This window comes from Cupressus sempervirens, chromosome 4 (genome assembly GCF_028749045.1).
Source record: "Cupressus sempervirens isolate cs-2001-9-10 chromosome 4, ASM2874904v1, whole genome shotgun sequence".
Lineage (NCBI taxonomy): Eukaryota > Viridiplantae > Streptophyta > Pinopsida > Cupressales > Cupressaceae > Cupressus > Cupressus sempervirens.
Genome location: NC_143121.1, coordinates 203566363 through 203575736, shown reverse-complemented (window position 1 = coordinate 203575736; position 9374 = coordinate 203566363).

The following is a 9374-nucleotide window of genomic DNA, read 5'->3' as shown; positions in this document are numbered from 1 at the left end:
AAAGAATGCTCATTTTATAATCAACATAGAGGATGAGAGCATTGGAATCCTCACCTTGGATATGCAACATGGCAAGAGATGCACAAATGATGATTTATTTGGGATGTTTGACATGTTTTGTGATAATTAGGACTGATTTTGGGTGATTACGAGTTGATTTGGGGTGATTCCAGGTTGATTTGATATGGTTTCGAGTTGATTTGAAATGGTTTTGAGAAAATATGAAATGATTTTGAGTTGATTTGATATGATTTTTGATGATGTTGAAATGGTTCCTAAATGAAATTGATGTGAAAGTGGATATGAATGATGATAGACACTATTGAGATACAATTAGGTTGGCCAAAAGATCAGAGTTAGTGGAATTGAGAAAATGGGATGAATTAGTATGTAAAATGATGTTGATTCAGGGGCTTGAGAGTATTTTCAAGGTTTACCACTCAAGATAGTGACCAAATAGTGAAAATGATACCTCAACTTGTTCAAAATGAAGATACAAATCCAACACAACTGATAGTTCAAAAATTAAAGTTGAAAAGAAAAAGTTATAGCCTCCAAAGTGCAACATAGGGGTTATAGGAGTAGTTTTGGGCATCCTACTACCCCAAGTGTTCCCAAAATGCACCCAAGTGCACCTAGTACACAATTGGTAAGCCCAAGTGTGCTCAAAAAGTATAGACTATGCCCTAGAAGCCTCCGAGGGCCAAAAATAGCTTGACTGGACTCGAAATGACCTGGAACTTTGTATGCATGTCCAAAATGATAGAAAGAGGTCATATCATGGATGAAATAAGTCAAATATAGTCACATTTGGTCAAAATTGGTCAAACATAGGTCAGACTAAGGCTGGACTAGGTGGAAAAACCCTAGAAGGTTGACAAACAATGTAGGACGATGCACAAATGTAGGAATGGAAGATGAAGATGATTTGGTGTATTAGAATACATGATCATGGTGGTGAATGAAGATATGAATCAAAGAATATTAAAGAGATGAAATGAGGACTAGTTAGAATGAAGAGAAGACTTTTTCTTTCAAAAAATGTGCTATATATCAAATGGGGCTTCATTTTGATGAAATTGTCGATGCAAACCATTTTTGAGCATCTATAGTTAGAAGATAGGATAATTTTTCCTATACACCATTCAGCATGGATAGAAAATTTTGTCCCTATTTGGAAGAAGAGTGTAGAGATTGGATTCTATGTGGATTTTAGAAATCTAAATCAATCATCTATCAAAGATAACTATGCTCTCCCCAACATGGATAACTTACTGTAGACAGTGATAGGATCTAAAATGATGTCTATGTTGGATGGTTTCTCAAGATTTATCTAGATTAAAGTAGATTTAGATAATAAGTTTTAGACAATGTTCACCACTCCATAGGGAACATTTTCTTACAATTTATTTCCTTCAAGATAATTAGCATTAGAGCTACTTTTTAGAGAGCCATGAATACATCATTTAATAGCTTGGAAAAAATTATTTTCATCTATTTGGATGATTTGAAAGTATTCTCCAAGAGAAGAGAATATCATTTGAAGGACTTGGAGAAAGTGTTGAAGAGATGTACAGAACATGGAGTTTCCCTTAACCCTGAGAAGTATATCTTTTCATAACAAAGGGAAAGTTTTTAGGTCACACAACATCTTAAGAAGGCATTAAGATTGATCTTGAACATGTCAAAGCTATCCAAAAGCTTAACCTAGTAGCAAGAAAAACTAGAGTTAAATATTTTTTTTGCTCAAGTAAATTTATTAAGATGTTTTGTCCTCAATTTCTCTGAAATTACAAAGTGTATAATTGACATAATGAAAGGAAGTCATATTTTTAAGTGGAGTGACTATAGAAGAAAGACCTTTAATGAAATAAAAATAGCCATATCCCATGCCCCTTCCTTAGTTCATCTTGATTATACCAAAGAATTTATTTTATCTTGCTTTGCATCAACCTATACATTGTCTTCCATACTCATGCAAGAAAACAAAGAAGGTATCCAAAAACCTATTTCTTTTATGAAAAATCCTCTCAAGGAGCATGAATTGAAGTATTCCAAAATGAAAAATCATGCCTTTGCTATTGGAAAATTCCTTAAGGACTTTAGATTTATGTTTTGCATTCACATTAGATTGTGTATGTTCCTTATGCAATAGTCAAAAGTATTTTAGCTCAGCAAGAAATAGGATGCAACTCAAGAGGATCTTGGATAGCCAAGTTCCAAGAGTATGAAATTGAGTTAAAACCTACTAAGCTATCTATGGAAATGATTAATGTAGAGCAATCACAAAAAACTAGGAGGTAAGTAAAGAACAAGAAATCTTAAAAGTTCTAGTTGTAAGCCTCCAAGATCCTTGGTTTTCAAATTTTGCCTATTTCCTTACTTATGGAGACTGTCCCAATGGATTGACCTATAAGTAGAGAGGAGATCTTAGGACTAGTTGTATAAAAGGGAAATTGATGGCATGTTCCTAAGCTGCATATATAAGCCTTAGTAGGAGAGACTAGTCAAAGCATTTCATGATGAAGCTTGTGGTGGGCACTACTCTTCTATAGTAATAATGTATTAAATTTTGAGGCAATGTTATTACTAGTCATGTATGTTCAAAGATGCCTATAAATTGGTAGCCCAATGCAAAAAGTGCAAAACGTTTGCTAGTAAACCTCAGCTGGTTTCCTTGCCATTATGTCTAGCAGTACTACAAAGCCCTTTTTAATAGTGGGGAATTGATTTTATTAGCCCAATTAACCCCTCCTCTTCTTCTAGATAGTTATATATCATTACTAGTATGAACTAATTTACTAAGTGGGTGGAAGAAAAGCCTACTGAGTAAATTGTCTATGAGTTTATTAAAGAGAACATCCTTGTAAGATTTGGTGGCCCACTAAATTTTGTTATGGACAATGCTACATATTTTTCCTCAATGGAAATTGTTGAATTCTATTATGATAATTATATCAATCTGAGTCATTCTTAATCTATTTCCCTCAAGGAAATGGTCAACCAAAATCAAGCAACAAAAATTTTGTCAACGTCATGATTAAAATTATCTCCGACAACTAGAAGAATTTGTACAAGAAGCTACATGAGGCAGTTTGTGCAAATAGGGTAACACCTAAGATAGCCATTGGTATTTCCCTAGTCAAGCTAGTATATGGAGTTGAGGCTAGTCTACCCCTTCCATTGGAACTATCTACAATAGACAATTGAAAATTTTGTATTTTGGAGAGGTCTAAAAAAGTGAATAATGTACCTAACTAAGCTACAAGAGGAGTGTGAAAAGTTGGTTGACCACATCACAAAGCATCCAAACAACATGAAGACCTTCTTTGACAAAAGAGAAATTCCAAGAAGGTTCATGAAAGATGATCTAGTTTTTCTATGGGATAAGAGACATGAACCCAAAGGAATGCATCACAAATTTGATTCTCTTTGAAAGGGTCCTTTAAAAATTTTGCAAGAAAAATATTATTTCATACTTTCCTATCCCACTAGTGAGTCCTACCATTTTCCTAAAAATGGATAGGACCTTAAGTTGTATTAGATAAATAGTTGGAAATAGGAAACCCCTACATTTAGAATTAGTTTAGGTAGTTTCCTTTCTGTTGTGTGCTCTAGTTTAGCTTCATATTTTCCTAGTTTAGTTTAGTTGTTGTTCCCTGAAGTTTTTCATTTTGGCTATGTGAAACTAAAGATGCTATGTTTGGGTAAAAGCACAAACCTGTGTCACCTTTTATAAAGAAAAGTGCTATCAGAATGTGACAGTTCAACATTAATGACAAAAAAAATGGTATTTGCGTTTAAAATATGAAGATGATGTAAACTGATGAAATATGCAGAATTGTATGAATTTTATGCCTATAATTTTAATTTTTTTTTGACTAAGAATTTATTCATTTTATTTTATTTTGAAGTCCTTTTTCTAACTATAAAAATTATAGGATGTAGTTCCCATCAAACAAGTATGTGCAAATCATCTTTTTTTGTTATGATTTGAAAATATTTTATAGATGACATGTATAGCTAGTGCACAAAAAAAGAAATAATTATTTCTGATGTATATTTTCTTTGTTATAAGTACTCAAGTTTGACCTTGTCAGAATCCAACAGTTTTTTCCTCCCGTCAAAACTTCCCTATCAAATCTATACCTTCTTGAAAAAAAATTACATATTCATGAAGAGGATTCTCTCCTCTAGTGATAAATATATATTTTTTATTTTTTTGATATGATTTACTATTTTTTTTCATTTTTTTAGAGAGCATCTTTTGAAATGTTGAAATATCGACTTATAATATTTTTAGATTATAGCATATTATAACTAATCAAAATGCTCAAAAATTTATATAATGATGATATTGAATCTGAAATCTATAAAAGAGTATTTTTAGTTTTTAAAAAAAAATGAGTTTTGATAGAGAAATGAGATTTGACCAAAACAGGTTTTTGTATCACAAACGGTGACACAGATCTATGCTTTTACCCGTTCCTACTTAGAAATTTACATTTTAAAGTCCCGATTTAGAGCCAATTATTGCCAAACTTTCAGTCCATCCCTCTTATGCTTCTATCTTGGTTTGTTTTCAAGGCATTTATGTTCATGTCCTTGTCTAGATAGCTCCTAGGTGGCTCTCTTATAATAAAATATCCTTAAGGTTTGACTTATGTTTTCTTTCCAATTATCCTTCCTTTGCTTCTCCTACACCTCTATGCGAGGTTCCCACTTTTTATCTACATCAAGGTTTGAGGTGATCTAAGTTTGGGTGGGTTTTTTCTAGAGTATCTTCCTGATAAGAAGAAAGTCTATTTTGGTTATGAAATTTTTTTTATCTCTAGCAAGATGTTTCTATTGGATTCTATCCCTTGCTATTGAATTTACATTTTTGGCATGCTTCATCAGGAAATATCTTGAGGAATAAAGTAATTTGATCATCTTGAGGTGTATTTGAAGTTGATTCATGATGAGAAGTTCAAACAAACAAAGATCTAAAGCTATATAACTCAGATTAAATATCCAAAGTTAGAATCCAATTTTGTGCAAACAAGTGGAGTTCCACCTATTTGTGTGCTTCCCCTTTGGAAGTGAAGGTCTACAAGTGTCTTTTGAAAGAAAAGCTAGGTAATAAAGAGGAAAAGTGACCAAATCAATGGGAGATATTTTAAGCATTTTTATTTCTTGAGAAAATATATGTCTCGATGGTGTTTTCCATTTATAAGGAAAATGTGAAGCTTTTATTTAGAAGGATATTAAGGATGAAGAAAGATGAAGCGAAGTGCAAAGACATTCTATGCATTTGCCAAAAAGATTTTTATGATGGCATAATATGTTGAGTGAAAACCTGATACAAGGACATAATCATGCATCTTCCAAAAAAATATTTTGTAGCTTCTCTAAGTTAATTGACTAAAAGAAGAAAATCCTAATGTGGAAAAGGAAGTAATAAAGAACTCAAAGCATTGAAGTGCTCTATATGATGCTCTCCTAAACCAAAGGAAATTAAAGGCAGAGGAAAGTTTATGGAAAAATAAGGTAGTACCTCCTTCCCTACACTTAATAGTTATAGTGAAGTCCCTTGTATCAGATTCTAAATTTGAAAGGGTAGCTTCTAGAAAGCTTAAAATAAAAGGATTTAGAAGGAAATAATCTTGCTACTACATAAGATTAAGGTAAGTTTTATGTTGGTCTAAGTTATGGGCTATCATATGGGTAGAAGTAAAATGATTTAAATAGATGTTTATCTACTTGACATATTGCCAATCTGACTATTATGACTATTAGTTATGAGCTATTTTGTTTGTGTAGTGCTAATGTTTAAATTTCCAAGTCAATATGATTGGATTTCTACCACACAAAGATCCTCATTTTTTAATGACTATTTTAGTAAAGTAATTGCTTTCTCTATCTGAAATTATTAGCTAATGGAAATTAGAACTACTAGGTATGATCATTTGGTTTGACTAGAGAGTAATTTAAAGAACCTTTCTTATATTTCTTTCAAGTTCTTCAACCTAGGCTTGTGATCTGAGAATTACTAGGTATGATCATCTTGTTTAATTAGAGAGTGATTTAAAGAACCTTTCTAATACATCTTTCAAATTCATCAACCTAGGTGATTTGAATAGAAGACTAAACACTAACTAAACATGTAGCCCTTCCATCTAGTCACATAGAATTGAAGGAGAAAAAATTAGTGGAAGTTGTTTGGTTCACCATGGATGTACAAGTGCTAGAGTTGGTGAAGGAATGCATTCAAAGATATAATTACAAGACAAAGGAAATTTTGATACCTGACTAATCTATTCTACTTTATGTGAATAAAAAATGATGTAATTTTCCATTAGAATTCTAGTAAAAGAGGAGTAGTATGACTTTGATTTTTCATCATATGCATCAATGTTTAATGAGAAGAACACTCTTAGGAGATAAGATATATAGAAAACATGGTTTCAAAATCCTCGAGGAAAAAAGTGCAAAATGTTGAGGACTCTTTTTGGAACCAATCTGAAGAAGGAAATTGTGGATATATTAGCTCTATTGCTGAGATTAAAAGGAAAGGAGGAGATCCTATATTTTATTTAGCACCACTTATACATGGTTCAAGTCATCCATAGTAAAGGACAACAAATGAATTTAAGTACTTCCTTATGTCATCATATTTAATATATGCCTTAGCCACACATCATCTTTGGCCTAATCTTCCCTCTATTAAAGACTTTTATGAGAAGAGCAAGGTATACAAATTCTACCCTCACTTATAATTGTAGAAGAGATTTGAAGGATATGTAAAGGTAAAAAATGCCTTCACAATGAGGCTATGTCAGGAATCACAAGGGTATTGTGAGCAAAGGTTTCCACCAGAAGCTATATGAGTATATAGCTAGTTTGGATGTTGTTTCATTCAATTTCCATCTTTCTTCTACTTGAGAATTGGTGCATTTGATGGATTCGTAAAGAGGCTCCCCAAATATCCCAAAGATAAGGTAGTTCTTGTTGAGTTGTGTAGACAAATATTAGAAGTGAATACCCTATATTGTTACATAAAGAAGATAGTTAGGATTCTATTTCCAGTTGTGGTAGGAATTTATTCTTTTTCCTCAAGGTCTAATGCCTAGAATTCAGTTGAAGCATTTGATAACTAAATTAATTTGATTGATTATGACCCTTTGACCATAGGGGTGTTTCTCTAGTTGGCTCCTTAGCGTTTTTCCCTAGTCAGCTAATAAGAAGATTTTTTTTTAAAAAAATTTTTGTATATAAATATGAGTTTCATTTTTTACAATTTGCATTTATGTGAAATCAAGTTATTGGCTTTTGAATTGGGAAGAAAGAAATATTTGACAAACTTCAACCTATTTTTGAATTTTGGAGGAAGAATTTACGACATGGGAAATAAAGATAAAAGAGCAAGTAAATATGCATGAAGAAGAACTAAGGACCAAGAAGATGAAAATCATCAAAAAATGCTAGCAAGATACTAGCTTAGATCAGGTACACATGCACAATTTTTTTTCCAATGTATTTAATTAGTTTATTTAGTTAGGATTAGGGTTTAAATCCAATTAGGAATATGATAATTTATCTTAAATTAGCATTACTAGATTAACTTAATATTAAGAGTTTATTTGAAATTATGTTCATATTTAGGCCATTAGGGTTTATTCAATTATGTCCATATTAGTCCTTAGGGTGAATATTACATTATGAACAATTTTAAATTATGAATTTATTTAGCATGGGAATTACCTTGTTTATTCAATTATGTTAATATTTTATAGTCCATTAAGGTTTATTAGATTATGATTAAATTTAAATAAATGAATTTATTTAGGATGTATTCAACTAGGACAACCTACTGACATTGGAGAAGGTTCATCCCAAGTTCAAACAAGTACATGTGCATCTCTTGCAAGTATATAATATAGATCTCTCTAGAATTCTAGGTCTCTATCAAACTTTATATCTTTAATTTTTAAATTTAGTGAGCCATATTTCCCCTTATAAACCTACTTGATTTTATTTGTTATATTGTGCATGTGCAACTCTAGTAGATGATGAAAATGTTGGACATGAGGAAATTGAAGATGAACCAATGGATATTGAAGAAGGACCATCTGAAGGTTAGATAATTTAATCAAGTACATGGTATTTCACTCAAGTTAAACATGTATATATGTATGTACATATATGTCCCCTAAAGAGATTGTATCTTAAGACTTTGTTTCATTTTTTCTTGTGGAGCTTGAGATCAAACAACAAATGAGAATGCTAATTTAGCTCAAAGATTGAAGAGAAAAATTAATCATAGAAACATAGATCATTTAATTGAAATGGATGTGGAAAAATTGAGAGAATATGCTAATCAACCTACACATACTATGAAGAGGAAATTGAATAAAAAGTCTAAAGACATAATTGCACAATTTGAGAATCTATCAATAGTGGAGAAAACTCAACTATTATCAATTTCACTTTTTAAAGATGAATTAAAAGAGCCACTGAGACTATTGGGTATAGATACAAGTATAAAAAAGAGGAGGACTTCTAAACTAGAAAAAAATATTATTGAAAGTGTTAAGGAAGGGTTACATTCCATTAGGAAAAAACTAGATTTGCAGATAAATCCATTGCATGAAGAGTGATACTGACATCTATTTTAAATAAGAAAACATCCCAAAATAGATAGATCTCTTCATTATCATCTCATTTCGGGTATAGTCAGAAGACAGTACTACATTATTTGAAAAGGAGAAATAATTTGAATGATAGTACATTAGAAGGCAATTGGGCACTAATGTGTAGAGCACCTCGATCTGACATGATTGGGGAAATAGTTAAGAACTTAGTTATTCAATTTTGGATTGATAATACTCATCCTTCACCAAATAGAATAGATATCATCAAGCAGAGGATTGAGCCTAAGGAATATATTCAACACGCAAAACATTGGTTGGATGTCACTCAACATGAATTGTATATCTCATTTTGTAATTTAAATCCTAACATAAAGATTGGACAAACAATGTTTAAAATATTGAAGCCCTATTTTGTGAAGATAAATAAATCTTTTGAAATATGTTGTTGTCGATATCATGTTGAATTTGATCTGTACTGTGAAGGGTTTCAAAAGAGGATAGAAGAAAGTGGTGGAACTTCTCAAAATACTTTTCCTAAATGACCGAGTCAATTCATAACATCAATCTTATGTGACAAACCAAATGATTGTGGAATAGGTGAAATAGATTGCATAAGAGGAACTTGTGAAACATGTGGTAACTTGACTAAATTTCCTTTGAGAGAAGAAGATACTAATACGACAAGGATGGTAAAATGTAAGAGATATAACTACATAAAGTCAGAAACAAAAATTGGAAAAG